We start from the raw sequence: 27,454 nt of genomic DNA, 5'->3' as shown, positions 1-27,454 counted from the left end.
ACCAAAGGCCACATGAGAACACAGGAACAGGTTTTCATGAAAATCAAGTTGGTCCGGCGAGACCCCCCAACCCTGAGCCCTGAGCTTCCCCTCCCCCTTCTTCCCCTTGCTTCCCCCTTCCAGATCCCTCCTTCTAGGTTTCTCCCTCCCCTCTCCCACCCTCTCTTCTCCCCTCTCCCGCCTCCTTTCCCCAGTCTCACCAGAGTTTCATCCCCCCCGCCCCAGTTTTGTTAAATAAAGAGAGTTTGTGTTCATGAAAATACATGTATTTTATTTGACATCAGGGTTAGGAAGGGGTAAGTGGAAGGACATGAGGGAGGAATGAGGCACAAGCACCAGAGAGACTCTTAGTGCTCCTCAGGGTGGAAGCTCTCCTGCAGGGCCTCCTGGATACTGACAGCCCCCCGATGGACCTCCCAGATGGCAGCCTGCAGAAAGTGCAGCCAGGCTCACAGCAATGCGTCCAAGAGAAGCACCAGAGTGCCCAGAGGCCGCTCTGGCTCCATGTTGCAGAGTGCTGTGGTGTCCTGAGTGAGGGCAACCAGAGTATGCAGAGACAAAATGCTTTGCTGGCCCTCATCAAGGTAGACAAGCAAGCAGGGAAACCTGAGCACAGGCTGTCCGGGGTGGGGGGTCCCTTTAAGTACGGACCTCAGATAGCCTCAGGCAGCAGCCCCACACAGTAAGTCCTGACCTGGTGCCCTGCCGGAACTGTTTCCGGCCAGCCTTAAATGCAATTCAGAGTCTACTCGGTGTGGATGCGCTATTTCGAAATAGCAAAATTCTATTTCGCAATGCATTTTGAGAGTAGAAGTGTTATTTTGAAATAAGCTATTTCGAAATAACTATTTTGAAATAAGGTAGTTCGAAATAACATTGTAGTGTAGACATACCCTAGCAGACCTGGCTGTGTGCACCATCAAATAACCCACAAAATTACTAGCTCCTCATACTCCGAGACCTGGGGATATGCATGGGCAACCAGTGACCTGCCTGGGGAGGCTAGCCCCTGGCTCTTCCCCTTGTGTCCCCTCTTCTAGGCCCCCCATTGGAGCCAAAAGCATGCCCACGGTGGCCCATGACCCCAGCCCTGCTTGGCTAGGGCTGGAGAAGCAAGGCCCCAATCCTGGTGTGCCACAGCTTAAGTGCCCACAGCTCCTGCGTGATGCAGCTGCTTCACCTGCAGTCTCAGGGCTCTGGGCTCCAGAGCACTGGGCAAGCAACTTATCCAACCCCAACTCCCTGTGGGAAGCACACTGGCCTGAGAGAGGGCCACAATTGACTTTTGGTGCTCCACCTCCTCCTCCCACCCACATTATTCTATCAATGGTGTATTATCCCATAAATGAGCCAGACAGATTCCAGTTCTGTGTCTGTCAGTGTCCCACTGAGACCTTGGCATGAGCTGTCGACTAGTCTGCCAACATCACAGCATCTACTTAAGGAGAGACTTTCAGCTTATATAAATAAGGTAAAACATTGTGTAAGTACACAGAGAGGAGCCTATAGGAGTTTCTGTAATCTATGATCTCACTATATAGGAGCCTTCCAAACAAACCAGAACTAGAGCCAATACTGGTTCAGTATGGAAAGGCATACGTGTGAGCGCGCGCACACACACATACACACATGCGCACACAGATACACACACGTTTTATCTTATATTTCAAGTTAGAATTAATCCACAATAGCAAACTATGATGAATGAGAGAGGTACAACCCTTTTCTGAACATCTCAACCATCTCAACCATTCAGCTAACTAAATTGCCTGCAAGGGTTAAACCCACAGACAGTGGGGTCCTAGAGTCTCCAGGGAGTGTTGGCAGGAAGCCGGGAGAATCAATGAAAACAGAGTGTAGGTTTTTTAAATGGAAGCAGGGCCTTTCTGTTGCAGTCTTTGTGTGACCAGATGAAAGCTGAGATAGATGAACTAAGTGAGGCAGCAAGGCATGGAATCTCCAGTGACATCCATGCCTAGCAAAGGACTAAATCTTGGAAAAACGGATATGTGAGTAGAACAGGGAATACTGATTTAGACATGATCAAGTTATTTTCTTTACTTTTGGGTTTGTTGGACTTCTCTGTGCTGAGCCTATGTACTACTCCCCCTCCCATATGCTGTAACTTTTAAACTGAATTCCTTGAAAGCAATTCTCTGTTTTTTATCTTGCCTCTTTTCAGTTGCTCTGTAATATCTAGCTGCCAAGTAATGCTTTACCAAATATGTTGTCTTTGGTTTGTTAAAAAAAAATCACCTTTTAAAGACTATGGTCTGATTCCTGTGTCCTAGCAGGCAGGAGGGTCTGTGTGCATATGCCTAAAACTGCTAGGTCAGCTATTAGGAAAATTACAGTTTGTTTCCAAGCTCTCTCCAGGGGGAGGGTAAAAGCTTGAGGGTGCCCCACAGAAAGAAATTCCCAACTGAATCTGTGACCTTGAGGGTTTTTTAAGCAGAAGCCTTTAGGGGCAGAGTACTTTAAAATCTCCTGCGGGCCCCTACCTTCTACACTTGAAGAGCCAGCATGGGGAATAAGAATACAAACTAAAACAGATGAAATTTGGAAATGGGAGATTTTACTTGATTCTCATGGAAAGATTTAAAACAACTCAGGCTTGCTTGAAAGTTTTATGCATCAGAGAACCTCAGGGCTCTTTTATAACAACAACAATATGCTTGGCAGGATGGGTCCATAGCACTGAATGTCCATGGACACACTATATGGCTTTTTTTCGAGACCCAAACTGATTATACATCCTGCTTGGAAACAAAATTCTCCTCTGCATAGCCTGAGATTAGCAACAACAGATAGCACCTTTGCATTCAGCTCATGGTGTAGCTCTGGTCCATGTGACATCCATTAAACAGACATTTCTGAGGCATGGACCCTGACTGCAGGGTACATTTAATCAATATGTTTGCTTTTTATGGTGGAATGCTTGTAACTTGATGCCCTGGCTATAGTATTAGTGGAGGGGCTTCCCCTAAAACAGTAAAACTTCTATTTAAAGTGCACTACCACTCTTTACTCTGCTTGTGTGAATTAAGCTTCTATTAAAGCAGTTAATTCTCTACTTTGCCTTCTGCCTCACAATCTGTTACTCCAAATACAGACACTAGTGTGTGAAAATTGTTACCATTGGATGGCCTTTGGTGAGTGTGGAAAAGTGTTGTGGAGGAGGTGACTTAATGCAGGTCCAGTGGGCAAGTGTCTCTGCAATGCAACCATCTATCACCACTGGAGTTAGTTTTTGCGGGGCTCTAAATGAGCCAGGAAGACTTCTCTTTAGAGGTGGCTCCTCTTGAGCAGAGCCAAGCAGAGCTGAGGGAGTCTTGCATTGTCATCTCCTGGCCCCTGCCTATGTGGATTGTAAGCTCATTTGGAGAAAAGAGTGCTTTTCCCTTTGTCTCTGGTAAAACATGGTGTACACCAATGATTAACAATGAACAAAGATTTCAGTCTCCAAGGCTTGATGGTTGCTACTGTTACATTTGTGCAAAGCCCCATAACACCTGTGAAGAAATTGCACTCCCCCTCTCCCTCAAAAGTAAAATAAAAGTTTCCTTATGAACATCTGTTCTCCTAGGCTTCCGTATCGTCTTCGTCTGGCCGTGACAATGCAGAACAGAATCATTTTATTGCTGTTTGGATGCTGTGTGGTTTGGTTAGGAAATTCCTTTACCATTTATTGCTTGTGCAGTTTCCTCACAGTAAATCTGCCATTCCCAGGGGCGGAACACGGTAATCGCTGCATTTAATTCAGGCCTTCTCTGAAAGAAAAAGAAGAAAACACTGGGTTGGCAAGAAGGATGAGAAGTAATTGGGACCACAGGCTTATCTGTAAACCATCTAACCTAGCAGGAGATTTTCCTGCACTCTGTACTCTCTCCAGCCTGTGTTTGGGGAAATGTAGAAATTGCTCACATATCTAAGCATCTCTAAACCATAGGACCTAGTATAGTAGCTGAGTAACTATCATGCTATGTTCTCCATTCACCCTCTACTCCCCCTGTATTAAAAATGTCTCTCATAGCCCAAAGGTTCCTTATTCTCATGCTAGGCTGTGAGAGCATTCCAGGAAAGCAAACATTGGTCATTAGACAAACAGCTATGCTTTTTGTATGTAACCCTTCTTCTGGGTGTGGTCAGCAGCAACCAGGGTTGGGTTCAAACAGCCAGAGGGCCCTCTTAAAATTAATGGACACCACCACACCACGCAGAAGGTGCTGGGCCTTGTGGCGATGAGGTTATCTGGGGGAAAAGGGAGCACAGCATCAACTTGAGAAAATACAGCAACACCATAGCTAAGAGTAATAAAGCATTCCACCCCCGCCCAGTCATTTTGGCACTAGTCTATTAACTATCTTCCCACCCACCAATATAAACATCCAATAGTCAGGGCTACTGAAAGGGAGGCAAAGGAGGCAGTTACCCCAGGGCCCAGTGATTTAAGGCTCTGGGCCACCAACTCTGCTAACAGTGGCAGCAGCTGAAGCCCTGGGCCCTTTAAATTGCTGCTGGATCTCTGCACAGTGAGATCCAGGAGGTGCAGAGGGCTGGCTGCTACTAGCCCCATCCTTTCCAGGTGCCCTGGAGCTGAGCCCCACACCTCACACTGCCCAAGGCCCTGCGAAGTCTGTTGCCAACCCTGCCAACAGTCAAATGTTTCTCTCCTCTCCCCCCCATCCACTATATCCCACTCACACTTTGGAGTCAGTGCACAGCATAATCCTAAAATGCACTTGCCCTGTCTTCCCTCCCTTGACAAATGATGCCTGGTTCCACCCTGAGGTCCTAACCGCTGTGCTACCTAGAGTCATCTCAGCTTTATTTATGGAATAGAAGGTGCCTCACCAGCTCTGCTGATGTCTGCTGCAGCTTCCACAGAGAACAGCAGGAGTCCTCCCCACAGCATTTTCATTTGAGGAGAATCACTAGCCCAGAGGACCTTGAACAAAGCTTTTGCCACTATAAATAGGCTTCTTACTATAAGGCTGCATCTAGGCTGGCAAGTTTTGCTTTTGCGGAAAAACTTGCCAGCTGTCTACACTGGCCGCTTGAATTTCCTCAAGAACACTGATGATCTCATTTAAGATTGTCAGTGTTCTTGCGGAAATGCCGTGCTGTTCCCATTCGGGCAAAAGCCCTCTTGCGCAAATGCTTTTGTGCAAGAGGGCCAGTGTAGACAATGCGATATTGTTTTGCGCAAAAAAGCCCCGATGGCAAAAATGACGATCGGGGCTTTCTTGCGCAAAACCACGTCTAGATTGGCACGGACACTTTTCTGCAAAAAGTGTTTTTGCAGAAAAGCGTCCATGCCAATCTAGATACTCTTTTCCGCAAATGCTTTTAATGGAAAAACTTTTCAGTTAAAAACATTTGCAGAAAATCATGCCAGTCTAGATGTAGCCTAAGTTAGAAACCTTTTCTTCTTTGCTTCCCTTTTCAGTTCATATTTAGTATCCCCTATATTTTTGGGTTGGTGTAGAATTAGGGTGATACACAAGGTGTCACAGGTGGAATTTTGGGTGGGAAACATGCAAATGGAGGCCTCTCTGTAGCCATATATTCCCTTTGCTCACCAATACTTGGGGGCAGAATGTTTCTTCCCTTCTGCAGCATCTGCACATCTGCAATTCTGGGTTGCTAGCTGATCCTGATTGGTCTGTGGGTGGTAGAGCTCATGAAGTCTTTGCCCCAGCCCCTCCCCCAGAGAGAACAGCTGGTGGTGCCCGCTAGGCACCTGCCTCCCTGGCAGTGGGAGGAGACTTCATATGCTCCCCACCCACCCCCAGGTCACTCAGGGTCTGGGAGGTGGTGGTGGGGGGAATGTGAAGTCTGCCCCAGCCCTGCAAGGGGGCGCCATACTTAGAGTCATCCATCAGCTGAGCAGCAGCTGGCCGGTGACTCTAAGTGCCGAGCCCCTTGCAGGGCAGGAGGAGACTTCATGCTTCCTCCCACTCCCCGTCTAATCGGGGCTTGGGGGTGAGGGGAGCACGCAGTCTCCTCCCACCCTGCCCCGTCCAGTACTAGTAGTGTCTTCTAGTTTACCACTAGTGTAGCCTCTCAGGTTGCTCTAATGTATGCAGGGGCACTGGGCTAGTACAGAGCTAACCCAGGAGATGGGGGAACAAAGACGAGGTTTACATCATCTTCATACCCATCCCCACAAGCATGCCCTGTGTTCACCTGCATCACGGCTCTGGCTCAGATGGTAGAAATGTCCCATAATATATCTTCTTTATTTCTATGATGAGGACTTGGATGCTGCCTCAAATTTCCCTCTCCCCTATGGGGCTAATGGTTTAGTCTTCCCAGCTGGGACAGACTACACATTCCTTGTGTGTTTTTCTGCTTATCCTAAACTACGTCAAAGGCAAATAGGAGAATAAAGCAGGGATGGGGCCATGTCTACCTCCTGACCACTGATCTGTAGCAGAAGAAATTGGAGCTGCTCGTGTTTCAGTGGCTGGAGGGCTACAAGGAGAACAGAATTGAGCCCAGGTAATAGTTCAGCTAATCGAAATTCCCCAGCTAGAGACCTGAGCTTTGGGGCAAAAAACAATGAGTTCTATTTTTCTTTCTGTCACACGCTTTCAGTTTATCTGGTGGCTTGTGTGTGGGTGTCTCTCCATGGATCTTAACGCAGAAAGAGCTTATTAGGCAGCTGGCACATTAACACTTTGGCTCAAGCAGAACTGATGGAAGATTTATACATTCATGGAGTGTAAGAAATATTTTGCAGAGCCTGTCTGTTTTCATGCTAAGTCAAACTGGACGTGGAGGCCAGCTGCTGTGAGAAAGGGAGATTTTAGAACCCGAATTCTGGAGTCCAGGGAGAGTCTGTATTTACAACTATATTCATGTGATTCTAGCCAGAGAATGGATAAAATCATTGCACAAACTTGGCCTTTCACCCCTAGGCAGCTGTTCCAGCTGGCTCGTTTCAAACGTAACCATATTTGGGAAACAATTTGCAAGTCTCAGCCCAGCTCCTGCTGGATAAGTGCCAGTATCATAAAAAATGCCCCCACTGATTTTCTTCTCCTAAGTATTTCAGGGGTCTAGTACAGGGGTTTTTAACCTCCACTTAACAAGCTCACAGAAATGAATGGGCTCTGGAACGTGAACTGCCCTTTTGACATCTAGACATGCCCTTCAAAATAGGGCTGAGGTGTACGGCATTGCAGAGGAAGCTTTCACCAGAGCGGCACCATCATTGTACAGAGAGAGGACTCCATACTAGTAGCTCTTTCACCAGCATTACATCCAGTGAACTTGAAGACAAGAACAAAATCTGACTAGAATAAATTTAACCCCCACACCAGCTCTTCCTAGTCTCCCTCATGTGACTGCAGCAGCTGAGGAGCTAACCTTCAGTGCAAAGCTCTGACCCTACCCAGGTCTGCCAAATTCCAGTGCACACTTTGCTTATACGATACCTGTCATGTGAGGCACTCTGATGTGTTCGCAACCATGAACTTCCCACAACATGCTCCTGAGACACTGGCAAGGATTGGACCCATTTTGCAGAAAGAGAAAGGGAGGCTGAAGCCACAGTCATGAAGTCAGTCAGTGGCAGAGCCTGTTCCCTCTTGGAGAAACACGATGCCTCATTTTTCTTTGCCTTACGGCCGTTTAGCTACACTGAGTCTAGGAAAGTTGCTTACATCCATGGTTGTAAGAAGAGGAGAATCAGGCCCACCGTTTCTATATGGAAACTAAAGGGAACAATGTGTTACACGCTTGAACATATTCTCGAAGGAAAAGTTCAGTAGCTACTAACATCAGACCAGCGCCTCTGCTAGTCTAAATCACCCTAAAGCCACTGGGATTCTGAAATCCTGCAAGGTGGCCACCAATGAAGTCCTTGCTGGAAAAAGCTTCTTTACACCACAGGATCCCACTTGTCCAGCTGTTGCGGAGGAGGCGGCGGAAGTGGAAGGAAACTGATAACACATTTGGCCGCTCAGTCTGGCTCTGCTTTACAGCAAACATCTGGTTGGGTTTTGTCCAGTGATTAAAAAACGACAGCCATGGGTGTAGGGAGAGAGTGGATACTACATAAGCCAAGGGCTGACTACTGTATAGCCCTTTGTTCTACGGAAGAGATCGCTCCCAGCTGCTGCTCCACACCCACCGCTGGAAGTAGGCCATTTTAAATGGATGCTTTTCTCTGATTATCCTTCTCCAGCTACATCCAGTGAGCAGCGCAGGGTGTTTTCTGTGCTGTAGCTCAAGCAGGAATTGTGTTGCGGAAGTTCTATGGCCTGTGCTATACAGGACTGGGTGACCCGCTGTCTCAATTTTATAGAGACAGTCCCACTCTGGGGCTTCGTCTTATATAGGCACCTACTATCCCACCGCATCCTGATTGTTCGCATTTACTGTTTGGTCACCCTAATACAGGCAGGAACACTAGATGATCGCAGTGGGCCCTTCCGGCCTTAGAATCTATGACTTTCTGACATCGTGCAGTCTTCTGCAGCCCTGGCCTGACAAACCCTGGGAATTGGCCAACACACATTGTGAGATTAACTGAGAGCAAGGCAGACAGTGTTCTCGGAGGGCAAGCAATTAGCTGAACCTAAACTGTCAAAAGCAGCAAGTGGGGACAGCTGCTCTTCCATGTGGATGGCAGGACAGTCACTTAGCAGAGAACAGAGCATGGAAATGAATTGCTGTACAGACATGTCAAGCAAGACATCTGGCCACCACTTGATCTGCATATGCTGAGAGGCAAGGAAGCATAGCCCCAAAGCCAACTCCAGGGACTGACCCTCCCCCTAATTCTACAGGATATGAGCTATTCCCAGGGGTCATTCATAGGCATGGACTTCCTCTGTTCCCAGGGGCGCTTGATCCCCACTGTGCCCTAGACCATGCCCCACCCTTGCCCCACTACTTCCTGCCTTTATTCTGCCCCAAGCCCCGCCCCTACACTCTCCCTTTCCCCAAGCCCTTGCCCCATCCAGACTCTTTCTGCTCCTGCCCAGATTCCACCCCTTCTCCCAAGCCTCCTATCACTTCCCCACCTCTTCCTGCCCCCCATGCCTCTGTTGGAAATAAGCCAGGACACTCTGGATGCAGGTGAAAACAAGCGGAGGATTTATTATACATCAGCTGATGGAGTGACACGCAGGGGTTACCCTGGTGAACACTGGTTAATTAACACAATACAATAGATTATATAGTTAGCAGGTGGACGGAGGAAAAATGATTTGATAGGTCTAGCAGCAAGACGAAATGAGCACATAAGCCAATAGAACTACTAAAGATTACATAATATTTTCGCCCATTGCAAAGTAACAGCTTGTTAATTAATATACAGGTGGTTATTGTTTAAATGCCAAAACATGTCAGCAAAACAGTAATAACATTTTAGTCTGCATAGATGATGTTGCTATAGCAGGCGGGTATGGCCTTGAGTTGGTGCAGCACTTGGTTCTCAGGCTTATTATCTAGGAGTGAAGCAAGACAGTTTAAGCAAATTTTATGAATGTTATCTTAAGCAAAATGTGTTACGTTACCAACTGAGACCCAGTTTGAGTGTTTTAGAACGTGGTTGCTATGGTGCCCAGGGTCTTTTACTGTTTGCAGTTCTTATCCTGACTGTGGTGTTCCCAGGCCTTAATCCTAGAATGGAGTTATGCTGTTTAGAGGCCTACTAGCACATTTAGGGCTGCCTCAGTTTACCCTACAGTTCCCTCCTTTTGACCTTAGGGTTCTCTAACCCGCCAGGTCAAATACAGTAATTTCAGGGTGTTTATTCTACGCTGGAAGCGACGGCACAATATTAGTACCAGTATGAATGTTATGATTGAAACTCCCCATATAATTTGGCAAAACACTACCTAAATTCACTCCCAGGGTATTTCTTTGCCGGTGAAGGCGCTGCCCATGATTTAGGTTTGACCTCTACTGCCTGGTCGAGTGCCTCAGAGGTAGGTGTTTGGCATGGTTCACGGTGTTTTCCTATTTGTGTGTACCTTAGACGGCTAGCCCTGATATATTTTTGGGCATTGGCCACCAACTCCTTGATCTTTGCCTGCAGGGCCAGTAAACCCTCCTCTTGGTACTTACTTCCGCTGTGCCACTTAGGATCTCATGTTAAGTTACCCATCCCTGCCGAAGTGCGATAGAGCCGCATTCCATTAACGGTCAGGATCGCCCGGTGGGGGACGGTTATGCACACAGACGGATATGTAGAGGGGCAGGATGGAGTGATCTGTCTGGGTAGTTAAACACCAGTAGGTACCGTTTATTTGGACCAGCTTGATGTTTGTTTTTTTGTGAGAGCCACATTAAACCTAGGCAGGTTTGTTATGATGTTAAATGGGCAGGTACACTTTTTATTAAAGTGGGTGCAATAATCCCTGGATACAGGGAGGTTTCTACACCTTCAGAATAAGCAATGCCCTCTACTTTATCTATATGCTCTTGCTTTGGTACAGGCAGGGAGGTTACCATTCTGATCATTGTGAGTGAGGAACCCCTAGAGGGGCCAAAACAAATGGTTATACTATGGCCTGTTTAGGTGGGCCTTTGGGTCCTTAATAAGTCTCTACTTCCCCACTCTCATGGATAGGCACAGGGAAGATGGGGACTCACCACTTCTATAAGGGCTGGGTGGTAGTGGCTAAAGCTTACCCTGTTCTTTAATACTGGCCTTTTAATTTCTTTAATTTAGTTTGATTAATTAACAATTTAATTAGTTTCTGGTTTAAATATCTGGTTAGGTTTAGTGAAGTGGACACAGAGCTGAACAGATCCTTCAAACTATTTAGGTTCACTTGATTAGCTTGGCTAGTGTCTAGGCCTTTACAGGCACTGGATATTACTCCATTTACCAGCTTAGACATAAGTGCTACTGACAGAGTTTCCAGGCCCAAACCAATTTGCGATGGTATCTGCTAAGCCCCGTTGTTGCCTAATTAGGCACTTGCCAATTCCATTAGCCAGTCTAGCACACAGCTGGTCTATACCAGTGTGGAACATCACCAAGGTAAGGACCAGTGACAGTTGTCTTAGTTCTGGGCCGGGTCTGTTCAGGGAATAATGCACAATTGGGAGGCTTTATTTTGTCCTCAAGAACTTGGTTAATAAAACTTAAATGAGGGCAATTTAGCAATGGCCCTTGTTTAACAAGTGACAGCCATGCCTTAGGGGTTACCTTTGTTTGGGCTTTAAGTGGTAAGCCCCAGTGGGAGTTAGTGGGTTTAACTTTAGTGGCCTGATGTCAGTGTTTAGCTTCTTTCCTACAATATTTCATACAAACTTTAACTTAGAGGACTGTGTATTTTTTGTCCTCGTAGTGTTCATGTTGTTACAATAAACAAAATAATTGTGTGTGAATGAGGGGAGGCCCAAGGCCGTGTATTTTTCATTGCTAGTAGTGTGTATTTGTTCTATGTATGTGACTTGAAAGACATTATATTGACTAGAGTTACTGTTTCTCTTATAGGACCAAGCATGGTTCACAGATGTTTATTTGTTAATAGGAACCTATGCAATTCCATAATTTTTGAGGCCTTTTAAGGCATCAGGCACCAATGAGTAGCAGGGCAGGTAGCTGTTATTGCAATGGTGAGGTTACTAGTTTCCTCATTGTTGTGGGCATCTTTACTTAAATATGCTGATGTCCCGCTTGCCCGTGTTGTTACTTATAGATTTGTTATTATCTCTGGCCAAACCACTTTTATGGTTGGTGTGCAAATTTGCAGAAGCTAAATATTTTATTTATGTAGCCATTAAAGCAAAACCAATCCAGTGAGGGAGGGGCTGGTATCTCACTCCCAGTTTTTTTGTTCACGTGATGCGCTTCTTGCTTTCTTCCAGTTCTTTTTTGTTTACCTGTGGAGACATTGTTAACATTCTCCTAGCTTAAACAATTACTAAACTATTATCCTTTTACTGCATTTTAAAGTTGCTAATTGATTAAGTTTAGAGTTGCTAATTGATTGGGCCCAATTATTAATTTTGTTGGTTTAAATTCATGCTTCTGCTTTACTTAAATTATCCTTTTATTAAAACAATTTCCTATACACAACAACATTTGCAATATGTATTACAATTACGACACACAAGACAAACTTGGACAGAACACACACTTATTATGTCATGACACAGAACCATGGTTTTTTGTTGTTGTTGTTTGTTGTTTTTCTTCAGCTGGCACCAGCGCTTTCTGATGATCTGAAAGACAAGAAAACATTTCTACCCACATTGGGGTAGTGCATTATATTTAGAATACTTTTTCTTTGCAGATGTTTTTTTCTAATTTTTATTAACCTGTTGTTACCTAATGGTATGCTTTGTTTTGCACACCAGCTTCAGAGGGTTTGAGTAAATTACTTCATTGTTCAATTATTAAGTTGAAGATGACATGCTTCAGTTTCCATCTTGTACTGCAGTTCAGGCTCTTTTTTCCTTTAATGTGTGAAGCTTTAAATAATTTGCTGCCACAGAAACTTTTTCTTAGAACAAGGCACTTGCTAGTTACTATTTTAGCAAGCAAAAGGTTTTCTTTTCCTGAAAAGAATCATATACAATGTTACAGGCTTACTTATGAGGGACAGTGCTCCCCCCTTTCTAGAACAGACAGGCAGTTTGCAGACACAACTTTGGATTTGAAAGCAAGCTAAAAGTGCTATCAACTCAGCCTTGAACAGAGACACAGTGAAGTTTTAGGGCTTGGATTCCTAAAACAATGGTTTGTTTTTTAAAGAGTAAATTTAACCATAAGGATTGAATGTATAGATTTTATTCTGCTATACAGTTAACCAGTTAAGTATTAATTGAATTTCTTATTTACTTTCTACTATGCTTTTTTTTTTTTTTTTCTCTCTTTTTCTTTCTTATGGTTTATCTTGATTCCTGCTAAATGACCTTTCCTAATGACACAAGTTTATCCAATATTAATTTAGTAAGGAGAGTGGGCTTTCCAATTAGCCCCCACACCTCCTTATTCTTTTCAATATGTAAATCTAATTGTGTATTATTGCAGTTAGCTATTATTAATTTTAAACTTCTTAGTATAGGGTTTTTATAATATCCATGCTGCAGCAGTTGATCTATGCTGCTGATTCTGGGGTGGATCACTTGCTCATGCTCTATAAGGAGATTTATGTTGCAGAATGTGTCCCCTTGTTAGGGCAGATTTAGCTTCTGGTGATTACATCTTTAAATTTAATTTCTACCAGTTGCCTTTAAGGTGGCTTTTAGGTTACTTCCTCCCACGCCCTCAAGCTAATTATAACAGCGTGTGAGGGAAGGGTTTTAACTGTTTTTTTTTTTTTTTTTTTTTTTCCTCTGGACGGCCTCTGCTCGTGCGTTGTGAAACATTCTTGAATTGCCTGCGATTCCAGCCGGAGAGGCTGTAGTTATCTATTTGCTAACAAGGCCTTGAGAATCTCCTGAAGTTGGTTGGCAGACTTTCCTACTCTTGTATTGTGTTCTGTGTAAATGTTTCGAACTAAAATGCCTAGGGTTAATATGGCTTGATGGTCGGCAGGCATTCTTTCCTTGAGAATTTGGAGGAATACTTCCCATCAGCTGTTAAGTTTATTTGCTTTGGATCGGGCAAAGTTGTTACTAGAGCCCGTTTTTTTTCATTGGGAAGAGCTGATTCTTTTTAGTTATCTTTCATGCCTGCTCTCTAGCTATAACGATGTATAGCTCATATGGGTTTGGGCATAGAGAGGAGTAAAGGGGTAATGTGTTAAATTCCCCCTCTAAGCTTGGGAGAGGCAGCACAGTTGATATGGGTGCGCCAGCTGAGAAATCCTTTCCTCTCACTCCTCGTGCATTCTTTTGGCACAGAGGCACTGCTGCTTGTAAGTTACATTTCTTACCATAGGGAGGATTTCTTTTTGCTTTTCTGAGCTTCAATTTTATCCTTCAGGGCTTTAATTTCTTTTCTGTTAATCTGTTAAATGCTTACAGGTCCTTGGACCATGATGCACATACATATAGTGGGTGCTTTTCTGCAGTATGCTTAGACTAATCCCCATTCATTTTAGTTATTCAGGGGAGTATTTTGTCCACTCCTTGTTTGTTCAGTGGCTTATAAGAAACTAAATCTACACACTCCAAAGAAGGGGTCTGCTGCGTCTAGAGTGTCAGACTTTATTAGCAGCTTATGAAATAAGGGGAGTCGTCACTCCCTCACATATCCGCTCGGCCTCAAGGTTCGGCTGACCTCCCCTTGCATTTAAGACCTTGTCAGCGGCATTCACTCCTTATACATCAATTTGCATTCATTCAGATGAGTGATTATAAATGTGGTTTTTAACATACTATCAGTAGGAGAAATAGGATTATCTCTAGCAGGAAAAGGAGCACTCCTTGGGATTGAACAAATAATGACAGGGTATGACATACAAACACACAACACGTGGTCCGGAAAACGCAGAGGTTCAGCGGATCACACTTTCCAGCTGTAACAGCTACAGCTCACCGTCCGACCTTCCCAGTCCCTCCGGACAGGCGCTGGGTTCTTTCTCTTCCAGTCCTAGACTTGGGTGCTTTGGCTCCCAATCTGGCTGGGCTTAACTTCCAGCTCGGGCTCGGGCACCTTGCTCTCGACCCGGCTAACTTACTTCCAGCTCGGGCTCGGGCACCTTGCTCTCGACCCGGCTAACTTACTTCCAGCTCGGGCTCGGGCACTTTGCTCTCGACCCGGCTGACTTACGGAGGCTGCGCGCGGCTTTCCTCCCTGCTTCTGCTTTTTGGTACCTCCTCGGGGAGTCCACACACGACTTAACTGTCCCTCTTTAGCTTCGCCTTTTAGACGTACTCTTAGGGATCAGCCTTTTTCCCCCGAACTTCCGTGTGTGGGCTTATGCCGTACGGTCTTTTCTTCTTGTAGTGTCTCTTGGTACTTTCACAATTACTGGCGGGGATTTGCACTATGCGAGAGTGTGTACGTTAAGTGCCTGTTGGGGGGCGTCCGCCAGGTCTTACAATGTTACGTGCAATGAGAGAGTGGGTCACCAGTTCATGCTGCCTGCCGCCTTGCGTACTCGGCCAATCCCGAGCTTAACGTACGGCTCAATCACTCCCTGGTGATTTATCCAGTCTCTCCGTAACGAGCCCCTTAGTTCTAACAGTACACAACCCTCTTGTGCTTGTCCCCAGTGGGGGGGTTAGATGTTCCTCCCTCCCTCTTTCAGGCCTGCCTCATATACTTGGTTCACCCTCATCCAGGTATCTCATGCCTCAAATGGGAACGGAACCAGGATGTGTCTGAAGGAAACCAGAGACGTCAACCCCTAGAACTAATGAGGTGGTAAATTAAATATACTCACCTCTCTTGGGTTTCAGTCTCCAGCTCCCGATCAGCTCACAAGCCTGAATCCCGGACGAGCCCCCAAACTGTTGGAAATAAGCCAGGACACTCTGGATGCAGGTGAAAACAAGCGGAGGATTTATTATACATCAGCTGATGGAGTGACACGCAGGGGTTACCCTGGTGAACACTGGTTAATTAACACAATACAATAGATTATATAGTTAGCAGGTGGACGGAGGAAAAATGATTTGATAGGTCTAGCAGCAAGACGAAATGAGCACATAAGCCAATAGAACTACTAAAGATTACATAATATTTTCGCCCATTGCAAAGTAACAGCTTGTTAATTAATATACAGGTGGTTATTGTTTAAATGCCAAAACATGTCAGCAAAACAGTAATAACATTTTAGTCTGCATAGATGATGTTGCTATAGCAGGCGGGTATGGCCTTGAGTTGGTGCAGCACTTGGTTCTCAGGCTTATTATCTAGGAGTGAAGCAAGACAGTTTAAGCAAATTTTATGAATGTTATCTTAAGCAAAATGTGTTACGTTACCAACTGAGACCCAGTTTGAGTGTTTTAGAACGTGGTTGCTATGGTGCCCAGGGTCTTTTACTGTTTGCAGTTCTTATCCTGACTGTGGTGTTCCCAGGCCTTAATCCTAGAATGGAGTTATGCTGTTTAGAGGCCTACTAGCACATTTAGGGCTGCCTCAGTTTACCCTACACCTCCCTCAAACCCCTTAGCATCTCCTGCACAATGCTGAATAGCTGATTGCAGTGGGTGAACATAAGAACATAAGAACGGCCGTACTGGGTCAGACCAAAGGTCCATCTAGCCCAGTAGCCTGTCTGCTGACAGTGGCCAGCACCAGGTACCCCAGAGGGGATGGACCGATGACAATAATCAAGAGATTTGTCTCCAGCCATCCTTCTCCAGCCTCTGACACACAGAGGCCAGGGACACCATTTCTATCCCCTGGCTAATAGTCTTTTATGGACCTAACCTCTATGAAATTATCTAGCTTCTCTTTAAACTCTGTTATAGTCCTAGCCTTCACAGCCTCCTCTGGCAAGGAGTTCCACAGGCTGATGACACGCTGTGTGAAGAAGAACTTTCTTTTATTAGTTTTAAACCTGCTCCCCATTAATTTCATTTGGTGTCCTCTAGTTCTTCTATTATGGGAACTAATAAATAACTTTTCTTTATCGGCCCTCTCCACACCACTCATGATTTTATAGACCTCTATCATATCCCCCCTCAGTCTCCTCTTTTCTAAACTGAAAAGTCCCAGTCACTTTAACCTCTCCTCATATGGAACCCGTTCCAAACCCCTCATCATTGTAGTTGCCCTTTTCTGAACCCTCTCCAAGGCCAAAATATCTCTTTTTGGGATGAGGAGACCACATCTGTACACTGAGTGGAAAACACCAGGGGTGAGATCTGATCCACAGGGCTGCTGAGTACCCATTATTTTTACCATGGGTGGTCCAGTCCCAGCACACCCACAGAGTCAGTACCTATGGGGTCATTCACATCCCAGGTGGGGAAAACTGGGCTCTTGCACTTTTAGGCCCAAGTCCCTCAACAATGCAATTTTGTCAGAGGTTAGAGCCTCACTCACTCAGATTAACTGGTCAGAAGAAACCATTTATTCTGCATCCGTGCAGTAGCTTTTGTGCCCCACAACTGTCAAGCTCACGCTTCTAGCTCCGCTCAGACAGCATGGTGGCAGTGCATTGTGGGGATAATCTAGGCAGCTATCGCTTAATGCCTCCACTGCAAGCCAGAGGACAAGAGAAGAAATCTGCTCCAGCATCACTCCATGGGGCAATACTTCCTACTGGGACTTCCTACCGCTCAGACAGTGGGGAGGAAGGATGACACGCCAAAAAAGTTACATTTTTAACATTTATTTCCCCTTTGTTCTTTTTATGTCGTGCTGTGGTGCAGGGGGACCTGTGGTTTCCGAGGTAAGGGCTGTGTCAGTAACAACCCGGAAGCAGAGTCTGGATACAGGGAGAGCTACAAAGTGACTGGCCAGCTATGCAAAGGGCCTGAGCTACTGCTCTTATTGAGTTCAGCAGGAAACATTAGTGCTCAATACCTCAGGCCCTAACGCTTCACATGCCTTCCAGCACAAAGCAGAACGTATGCCATTTCCCCAGCTAAGCAGTAGCCTACCATTCCTTATTATTCGGCTACTCTGGATCCCTGACAGACATCCCTCATCCTACTCCGCTGGAGCATATGCCAAGGGGAGTATACTCTGATCAGTAGTACTGAGCAGTGGACAAATCTGGATGTGTCATGGTTCCTCAGAAGCCCAGTAGTCAGATTTGGGGCACTGTAAAATCAAGACATTGTCATTCAGGCCCATTTTATCCATCCCACAAAGTTCAACAGGATCCAGAGAATAGTTTCTGGTGGCCAACCTACATGGGTTTACATAGTAGCTAATCACAAATGTTCCCTTTTTCTTTATGCCATAACCTAGCAGCTGGAATCAGGTGGGACGCTGGTGATGAAAGTCTCTTGCTCCGGACTTGACGCTGGTCCCAGCCAAGTGAACGAGAGGTTTGCCGTTCGTTGCCTTCTGATGGGCCCAGCATTCTGCGAAACCTCCATGGATGTTCCTTCTGAAATCAATGGAAATTGTGGGTACTTGGTACCTCTCTGGCTTGGTCCCAGTGGAAATGGCACCAGACTCTCAATGGGTGTTGCTTTTCGCTGGCTGATGCTGTAGCAATGAGTTTTCATACCCCTCTCTCTTTTCCAATATTTCTCTTCCACTGCACGTGATTCTTCCTCTCTGCTTACAGAAGATATTTGAAAACCTTTTAGCTTTGAGCTATGTCAGCTGAATAGTGAAGCTGAAATGCTTCACGCCGATGCAGTTTTTTCTCCTCTGTATTAATTGTCTCCGGAATCTCCCCGACCAATTGTCTGAGAGCATATTTTATAGCTGCACATGACAGTAAGCAGCGTGAATATGCTAATCAACTCTGAATAGTGAGAGGAAGAGCAACACGAAGCCTGACTGCACAAGGCATCAAAGGGTCAGTAGCCCAACGCAGATAATCAGCTTTGCGTGTGCAAGGAGGGCAGCTTACTTTCCTATGGCACGCTAGGAAGAGCCAGGGCCCAGCCTTGGTTTTTTGTATGGCCTCTCAAAACACATTCGTGTCTCACTGAGAAGAAGGATGGTTTTAGGGTTAAGGTGTTAGACTGGGACATCTGGTTCCAATTCTCATTTTCCCCATAGCCCTGCTGCATGACCTTGGCCAAGTCTTCTCATCCGTCTGCGCCTCAATTATCCAGCTGCAAAGTGGGGACAACAGCACTGCCTTTTCTCCCACTCTGGGTCTATTTAGATGGCAAGCTGTTTGGGGGCAAAGACTGCCTCTCAGTGTGCGTCAACAGTGCCTAGCACAGCGGGCTCCCAATCTTAATCTATCACAATAGACATCATAGTTTAACAGGATGGATGAAATCAGATCCTTCCGTGATTCCAGACTTCATAGGATAAATTTGAGCCTGTGTACTTTAAAGGGCACTGAGCTGGCAGTTGGCCTCATTTTAAATCATTCATGATAGCTTGTTTTATATACCCAGCCCAATGATGTGTTTCCTTATTGACATGCTTATCCTCCTTTGCATTGTCTTTATTGCACAGGCCACCAAGGGGATGCGGGAGCTGCTGAGAGCAGTTTGACTGCAGCACTGGGCTAGTGAGAGTGTTCTGTTTTTAGAAAACTGAATGCTATAGCAGTTGTTTTGAAAATATAAATTACAGGTTGAACCTCTCTAGTCCAGCACTTTCTGATCCAGGAACTTCTGTAGTCTGGCATGACTTTAGTTAGCTGGATGTCCATTTATCAAGGGTGTGGCCAAGTTTCCTTTAGTCCCATGAAGTTTGTTTACTGCTATCAGTCCTGGCTCTCAGCTTGCTGAGCTGTTATTTAGCTCTAATTTACCTTAGCTCTTCTAAGAGCTCAGTAAGCAACAGAAGTGTCGGGAATGCTGCTAAACAATATTGACCTCCCATGGTCTGGCAAATTTTCTGGTTCGGCACTAGTCAGGTTCCAAGGGTGCTAGATTAGTGAGGTTCAGCCTGTTCTAGTAAATTGCCAAATTATCAGTAATGGACGTCAAGAAGAAAAAGTGAAGAGCACGACAGGGATCCACTCTGCTCAGGATGGGGCACTAGGTGCTCTGATACGGGCATCACAGGCCACAACTCCATCAGAGAAGAGAATGGAGCAGGTCACACCTGTAGACGCCCATGTATTAGTTCCTCCTAGTCAGCAATGAGCACATTTCACTGCCTGACTGCCTTGCTTGCATTACCTAGCGTTTCCCTCTGGCTTTGCTTAATGTACTGAGATCTCAGATTCCTAAGTGGTCTGCAGCTACCAGTCATTTTTGCTCAATCTCTCTCTCATTATAGGCCAATTTCAACTTATAAATTCATTTATAAGCGAGTCCATTTGTGCAGACAGTGCCACTAGAGGCCCAGCACTGCATCCTCCCCACCCCCATTAGGTGCACAGGGTGGATTAGAATTGTCTGTAGTCTGTTGCCTGGAGAGCAACTTAAGGACACCGATGCAAGTAAGGAAAGACCCAAGAAGTATGTCGTTTTTAAACCACAGGTTCCTTCATTAATCGCCCTCTATTGGAAAATGAGGGAACACATCAGGCAGTTTTGTATGAGTCAATGGCAGAAATTCCCACATCCCTGTGACTAGCAGAGGTCAAAGTCACTCCTTTTTTTTTTTCAACTGAGGACAAGAGTCTCATTCGAGGAGCTGGAGATGAAAAGGAACGATGATATATGTTGACGCGGAACCATTCTTTCCCATTTTTGGTGTGGTTGATGCAAGCCCTCAGGGGCTAGCTCAGAATTTGCTTATCTCATCCTGTCTTGCTCTTTCAGTTTTGACCTTCCTTTCACTGTAGAGTAGCCCTAGGGAGACATTTCTCCTGGGACAGGAACATTTTGGAGTTTATACAGAAAGAAGATTGAGACCAGACCAGTCCGAGTAGATGGCACTTCAAGGAGGAAGAGATTAAGAACAGAATACAGGGAAAAGCAACACAATGAGAAATGAGATTAGTTATCCCCCCTTTCCCTAGGTGAGTTTGTCCATTGCACTGCAAACCAAGGGCTACAAGTGTCTTAGAATGGGAGCCTGGATGGGGCTGGGCAATCCACCAATCAGCCCATCTGATGGGACAATCCAGTTCAGTGGGTGGAGACCACCAAAGCTATGACAGACCTGCCCCCTAGCATGGGGGAGGGGGGGAGCGAGACACCAAACCCAAACAACAACCAAGTACAGTAAACTTCCGATAATCTGGCACCTTTAGGACCCAGGGGGTGCCAGATTATCAGATATGCCGGACTATCAGAAGGGGGGGCTATGAGGAGTCTGGAGTGAGGTGGGGGGGATGCCCAGACTCCTCATAGCCCCCCCTTCCAATAGTCCGGCTCCGTCCCAGGCGTCCCTGATTCAGCCGCTGCTGGTCAGTTTCAGCAGCAGCTGAATCGGGGAAGCCGGGGGCAGAGCAGCTGGGGTGCTGCCGGGTTGGTCCCTCAGCCCCGAGGGACAGCGCTACGGGACCATCCCAGCAGCACCCCAGCTGCTCTGCCCCCGGCTTCCCCGATTCAGCCACTGGTCAGTTTCAGCAGTGGCTGAATCGGGGAAGCTGGGCGCAGAGCAGCCCCAATTGTCCAGCTGCCCGGAGCACTTCCGGGTTCCCGATGGTGCCGGACCATCAGGAGTGCCGGAGCATTGGATGCCGGACCAATGGAGTTTTACTGTACTTGGGCAATTTTAAATACTAGATAAAGCCACATTTCTGACTAGAAATGGGCGATGATCTGTAAAGCCGAGACCTGGATCCGAGCTTCCTCTATGTTCAGACACAGTCACTTTCAAGATTTTACTTCAGACCTACTTCCACTTCTAGAGCTGGATGGCTCAGGGGACTGGGAATAAGATCTGGCACTCGCTGGCTCTAGATAACCAGGTAACATGCAGTTCAGCCAGGTAGAGCGCTTAAGTTGCCACCATGAAGTGGGCTAGTAGAAATGCATTTTGGGGCTCGGTCCAAAGTACAAGGTTTCCACGGCACATGAACCACCAACCCTAACTGATACTAATCAGACACCTCACCTTATTGACAGACTCAGGGGGGTCAAATGCACCATGAAGACCAAACTCTTCTCTGGCCCTGGGAGTCAGGTTGAGGTACATTGGTGTGGTTGCCTTGGGAAGTTTACACCGATGGCGCGGGCACGCTGCACCTGCTCTCTGTAAACAGATGCTGTCAATCTCCAGGGCTGTCAGCCTTTCACTGGGAATAAACTGACCTGAAAAGAGAAAATAATCAAGATGAAAATAAAGAAGAGAAGATGCTCCCAGTGAGAGGCAGGGAAATCATGCTGTGATGTGTGTTTGGCGAGATCAAAGTAAGTGGCCACTCACACAAATAAGTGATATGGCTTGAGCTAGGAGCCTTGTGCGACAGAACCATTCGTCATTGTCAAGAGGTAGCAAGGTGTCCCCAGTCCTTACACTGCTGTTTCAGGGTCCCCCTATCTGACAACATTTTTTTACTTTTACCATAAGTTACCCAGCAGATGGCACTGCACTGTCATCTAGAAACCCTGCTGTTTCCAGCAGCCTCTTTAAACACCATTTCAGCACATCTAAAATACCTTGAGCGCTTCTGTCATGCGAGTTTGTCTTTTCTCTTCCTGTTGGGGATGCATGGAAAGGACGTGTTTTCTTTTATGACTTATCCTTTTATGTTTAAACCCCTTGAATTACTGAACCTAATAGCAGAGTATTAAACAGTAGAATCAGAGATGAGAAAGAAAAAAAAAACAACCACACAACAAAACTAGGTCAAATCTAGCAGATTCCCCTCTGCTAATAGCAGACTGTTTCCAACAATGTGTTTGCCCATGTAGGACTGGGTGTGCCAGACAATGGAGTTTCTGCCATTTCTCTTGCCAGACTGCACCCCCGGGTAACTGGTCCCAGTTTTCAGAGTAAGATTCCTTTGAACCATTTTATCCCATTATGCAGCATGATCAGGACTGTTTCCCCCCAAACATCAGCTGCAGAGCATCAAAAGGGTGAAATTTTCAACACTGGCAGCAAGTAAAAAACAAGGTTGGTATGAAAAATCTTCTGCACAGTTAGAGTGGGAGCAATCCCATTATAAAAAGTATACATCGCTCATCTATTGATCTGAAAGTGTAACCACCACTGGGTGAATTTGAACCTGGGACCTCTGGATTTCAGTGTAGGAGCCTCTACCATTTGAACTAAAAAGCAGCTAGCTCTCAGCCCAGGCTGCAGAGGTCTCTTGTTCTTATCTGTTGCTGTAAGTGGTCTAAGAGCCACTGCATTGGTCAGTGAACCACACTAGTGAGTGGGTTACAAAAGCACTTTACAAATACGAATGAACCCTGCTAACGACACTTTGTTAGAGCGGTCAAAGCCCAAAGTGTCAGGAGCTTGTTGATGCTCAAGTAGCTATTGAGTGCCTGTTTATAGGCAGAAACCAGAGCTGGGTTTGTACAGGGATGTGAAAGATGGGCATGGGCCAGTGTCACATGGGGGTGGGGCCAAGGCATGGCTTTTGGGGGGAGTATGCCATTAACATTTTCAAAAGCCATCACACTGTAGAATGACTTTTCTGGCCAGGTGCTCCGAACTTAGCCCTTGCCTCCTGTCTCTGATTAGGCAGAGGAATTTCAAGCAGCAGCCCCTCAGTGGTGGTGCTCCTTCAAAACAAGCTCCAGGCAGACTAGGATTCCCTTCACTACTTCGAACAACTGAGTGTGGCTGTAAGGCATTGGGACCCACCGCTACAGCGCCTCCTGCAGGTCTCCTTGGGAATCAGCTCTTAAGCCTCAGAGCGCCTTCTTCTGGCTGGTGTGTGTCTGTCAGTTACCTGTCCTCTGAATGGTTCAGGCCTCATATCCCTTCCTGCCCACCGTGCCCTTTCCTCCCAGTACTACCCTGCAGCAGTGCGCCTCAACTCTGGTCCTCCCCTCCCAGGGAACCCCAGCCGTCCCAGTGACCCACTGCCAGTCTCCATCTAGGCTCTAACCTCAGGGACAAACTACAGTCTGAAATGGCCACTCATCATTGGCAAGGGGGGTGGAGCTGCTGCCTTCTGCTGCCCTGGCTACCTCCCTGTAGCCCTAGTACCCTCAGGCCTTCCATCCTGGGAGTTTGCCTGTCCAGACTCCCTGCCTGCCCTTCCCCAGAACTGCTCTGCCACAGGTGCCCTCACTAGCCTACCTGCAGCCAGGCTCTTCCTGCTCCACAGCTAGACCAAGAATGTCCTCTCCGCCACGCCAGCAGCTCTTATATAAACAGCCCCAGCTGAGCCTAAATTGGCTGCTACCTGCCACAGGTGAGGGCTCCACAATCTCAGCCCTCTCTCAGGGTTGGGTTTAACCCTTGCTAGACCAGTGCGGGCAGCCACCCCCTCACACTGGGCAAGCAAGAGACAGAGCCTGCTTTTGCCAAGGGCTTGGGAGAGGCTGGCAAAGAAGGGGTGCACACAAAGTGCAGGGCTATGTCTACACTGGCAGCTTATTGCGCAAGTACGGCCATTCTTGCACAAGAATCTGCAGAGCATCTACACTGCCCGCCCGCTCTTGCGCAAGGAAATGTACAGTACGGCGAGGTAAGAGAGGGCTTCTTGCGCAAGAGCTACGCTCTTTTTTAACAGGTATAAGCCCTCTAGTGCAGGAGCTTTTGCGCAAGAGGGCAGTGTGGACGCTCAGCAGGGATTTCTTGCACAAGAAAGCCTTATGGCTAAAATGGCACGAGCGCTTTCTTGTGCAAGAGAGCGTCCACACTGCCTTGGGAGCTCTTGCGCAAAAGCACAGCTCGCACATGGCAGTGTGGACGTTTTCTTGCGCAAGAGTTCTTGCCCAAGAAGCCGCCAGTGTACACATAGCCCAGGAGAAGAGGGAGTATGGCTGGCATAGGCTTGGGAAAGTCTGGCAAGACTACTTCCAGCCACAGCAGGGTTGTTCAGATCAAGGCAGCTTACAGAGAGGCAGAGGCTGGTAAGAGAAACACTCACAGGAGCCAGCCAGACCCTCCTTACAGTGCTCAGTTTAGTTGTCAGCAGCAGGTAAGCTGCTATGTAGATCTGGTTTAGGGGACAAGGAAAGATGCATCCTACGGTCCCGGGCCCACTAAATACAAAATGTTAAAGCAACAGCTGGTGCCCCTGGAAGGTGCTGTATTCAGGGTGTCTTAGCACTTCACAGCTAGCCAGTGCTCAGTGCTTACCCCTGCCAGTCCTGTGGGGGCTCCAGGTGGCTCTGTGCACTGAGGAGCTCCCCTAGATTTCTGACTCCATGCTCTGCTCTCAGTCTAGCTCTGAGTTTTGAGCTTCCCAGGAGAGTCCCCAGGGCCCATCCTTCTCTGCCCAGCACACCCCCTCTCCTTCTGAGCTTTGATCCAGTCATCATTCACCTTGTCTCTCCACATACCAGCTCCCCTCCCACCCCCGCCAGCACATGCCAGGAAGGCACCAGTCCCTGGCATCACAGTGGCGCTAGCACGCCCAGAATGCTTTTGTTGGTTTGGTATGTCTGGGCCACGGGCCTGACTTTATAAAAGTCTGCATCTCCCTGCTGCTGATGGGCCGAGGGCTGCTTGGTGTCGCTTGTCTCCTGCCCCAGGGGGGTGTCTTGTTCCCCCGGACCCCCTCTCAGCTGACACATCTCATCAAGTACTCAGCTGCTGAAGCAGCCTCTCCGTGGTGCGCTGCACAGACTGTGTGTGCATCTTAGCACGCTCAGTCGGCTCCCCAGCATGAATCTGGCAGCAATCAGACAGCACTGTCTGGCGTGGCAAGGGGAACACCCCAGCAGCGCCCATGAGATGTTAACAGTCACCCTCACAAGCCTTCACAGAGCTGACCTGAGCCATATGCTGCTCTCAGAGGAGAGCTGAGGGCACAGGGCTAAGCCTCTGCCGACATCTTGGCATGCTCTGAGCTCAGCACATGGGAGCTCTCGACACAGCAGGCTCCTGCAGCATGGGGACAGCTAGCAGACAGCTCTTCCTGCGTCTAGCAGGCTTTGCTCAGCCCTCCTCCTCTCCCCTCCCTCTCCCCGGCCCCTTGGGGAATTCATGAACATTGTTACCTGGCTCCACATTCTCCTAGCACCTTCCATTCTCCGATCTCAAAGCACTTAAACATTAGCTAATAAAGTCGCACAACATCCCTCTGTGCTATTGTCATTTAGTGATGGTATTGCAGTAGCACCGGGGAGCCTACAAAATGGCATTCTCTGTTCTGTCCTCTGCTGGCCAAGGTGCCCTGCACCTTTGCCCTCAACAGAAATACGCCACCCAGGCTTACATTCAGCAACCCCCCATGCTTTAGGACATTTATTAACATGAAACAAACCCAAATTAAGTCACACTGTCGAGGGGTGAGCCCCGGTTCTAGCGCGGACTCGCCCTGGCTTAGGGACAAATACGGCCCCTCGGCCTAGTCCCAAAGTTTCCAGCCCTTTCCAAGGGCATAGGCAGCTTTCAGGCCTGGTTCCTAGGTAAGCCCTCCCACTCCACCGGGTCCCAACCCAGGGCCCTGATGGTGGTGAAAGTGTTCACTGCCTGGGCAGCGGGGAGGCCTGCCGGAACACGCGACTTCCCGGAGGTCCGCCCTGGGCTCCTTCCTACCTCTTCCCCCGCTGTACAGGGTCCTCTGTGGGCTGCTTACCAGCTCTGACCCAGTCCAGCGCTCTCCATGCCCCGTGGTATCGCTGAGGCTGCGGTGGGGGCTACTCGCGGGGCGTTTAGGGCTATGGGTGCGCTCCTGGGCTGCTGCGGCAGCGGGCATGGCTCCTGGGATGGCTGCGGTGGCATGCATGGTGGCTGGGGCAGCTCAGGAGCTCCTCCCTGGGCTCCTGCCCTTCCAGCTATCCCCCCTGACTGCCTACCTCCTCGAGCTTTTACCTCTGGCCTGACTCTAGAGCGTGCCCAGTGTGGGCAGTTCCTCAGCTGGGTGTAAATTGGTGAGGGGCCATTAACTTCCACTGAGCTACATCAGAGTGTCTGGCCCAAAGTAATGGAGATGCCTGACTTTACCACCAGACAGCCCTGAAATAGTTTCCCTGTACTACACATGCCGTGGACAGGACAGTGGTAGTCTGGGGCACATCATTTAGTGATACACATTTGGGAAGAGCTGCCTAACTCTTGAGTACTGCACCCACCCCAAACTGATGCCAGTGAAGTCTTCGTAGCCCATGCCAAGTGGGTGTCTGGGGATAGTTTGACGTTATAAACTGAGCAGAAAGAGCACTCAGCATCAAGATCAGGGGTGGGCAATAATTTTTTGCCAGGGGCCACTTCGAACATTTTTTAAGTGGCCCTGGGCTGCACAGGAAGGGGTGGGGCATCAAGCAGAAGGGGGGGGGGCACAAGATATTTCCGGTTTCCCCACCCCCAGACAATGATTGGTCTTGGGGTGAGGGAGTGCCTTTGCCCCCACCCAGGGCCAGCCCGAGGCATTCTGGCACCCCGGGCACGGGCATGCAGTGCCACCCCCAGGCACACGGCGCATGCGCGGGCCCACCTGTGGGGAGTGGGCCCGCCCCCCTATGGTGCGCAGGCCCGCCCTTGGGGTTCATGGAGCATACACGGCCCGGCTACGGCTGCTGGAACACAGGCCGGGGCCCGCCCCCGGAGCGCACGGCTCTAGCACGGCCCAGTCCAGCCCAGCCGTTGCTGCTGGTGCACGTGCCAGGCCATGTAGGGTGCCGTGGCCGTGGGGGGAAGGGCGTTGCTGGCCGGCGCCACAGCAATGCAGGCAAGCTGGCGCCGTGCGAGCCGGGTGCGCAGCACCTGATGGCAGCTGTAAGGGACGCTGTGCGCCCCTTACAGCTGCCGTCAGGCGCCCCCCCATCAGTTGGCACCCTGGGCAGCTGCCCAGATCACCCATGCCTCTGGCCAGCCCTGCCCCCACCCCAAGTTCCTCCAAGGTGCCCAGAGCCTGAGGAGCGGGAGAGCACCCAAAGCCTTCTCCGCTCTGTCCCCACCCTGCGAGCAACGCCTGGTGCTTCATAACAATGTGTGCTCCTGGAAGGGCGAGAGGAGACT

At 48.0% G+C, this 27,454-nt stretch overlaps 1 long non-coding RNA gene across 2 annotated transcripts; it reads right to left on the bottom strand.

Moving 5' to 3' along the window:
* Positions 1 to 1,727: 1,727 nt before the first annotated feature.
* Positions 1,728 to 23,665, bottom strand: LOC142826906 (uncharacterized). Of its 2 annotated transcripts, none has more exons than XR_012901165.1 (3): positions 23,621 to 23,665; positions 21,476 to 21,672; positions 1,728 to 3,770 (listed from the first exon to the last, which is right to left on the bottom strand). It is a non-coding gene; the product is annotated as an uncharacterized LOC142826906 (long non-coding RNA). The 2 variants fall into 2 exon arrangements; XR_012901163.1 differs by lacking the exon at positions 23,621 to 23,665 and adding an exon at positions 22,021 to 22,139.
* Positions 23,666 to 27,454: the final 3,789 nt, after the last annotated feature.

Source organism: Pelodiscus sinensis, chromosome 1 (genome assembly GCF_049634645.1).
Source record: "Pelodiscus sinensis isolate JC-2024 chromosome 1, ASM4963464v1, whole genome shotgun sequence".
Taxonomy (NCBI): domain Eukaryota; kingdom Metazoa; phylum Chordata; order Testudines; family Trionychidae; genus Pelodiscus; species Pelodiscus sinensis.
The sequence above is the reverse complement of the archived record's forward strand: the minus strand, read 5'-3'. Positions and strand labels throughout refer to the sequence as shown.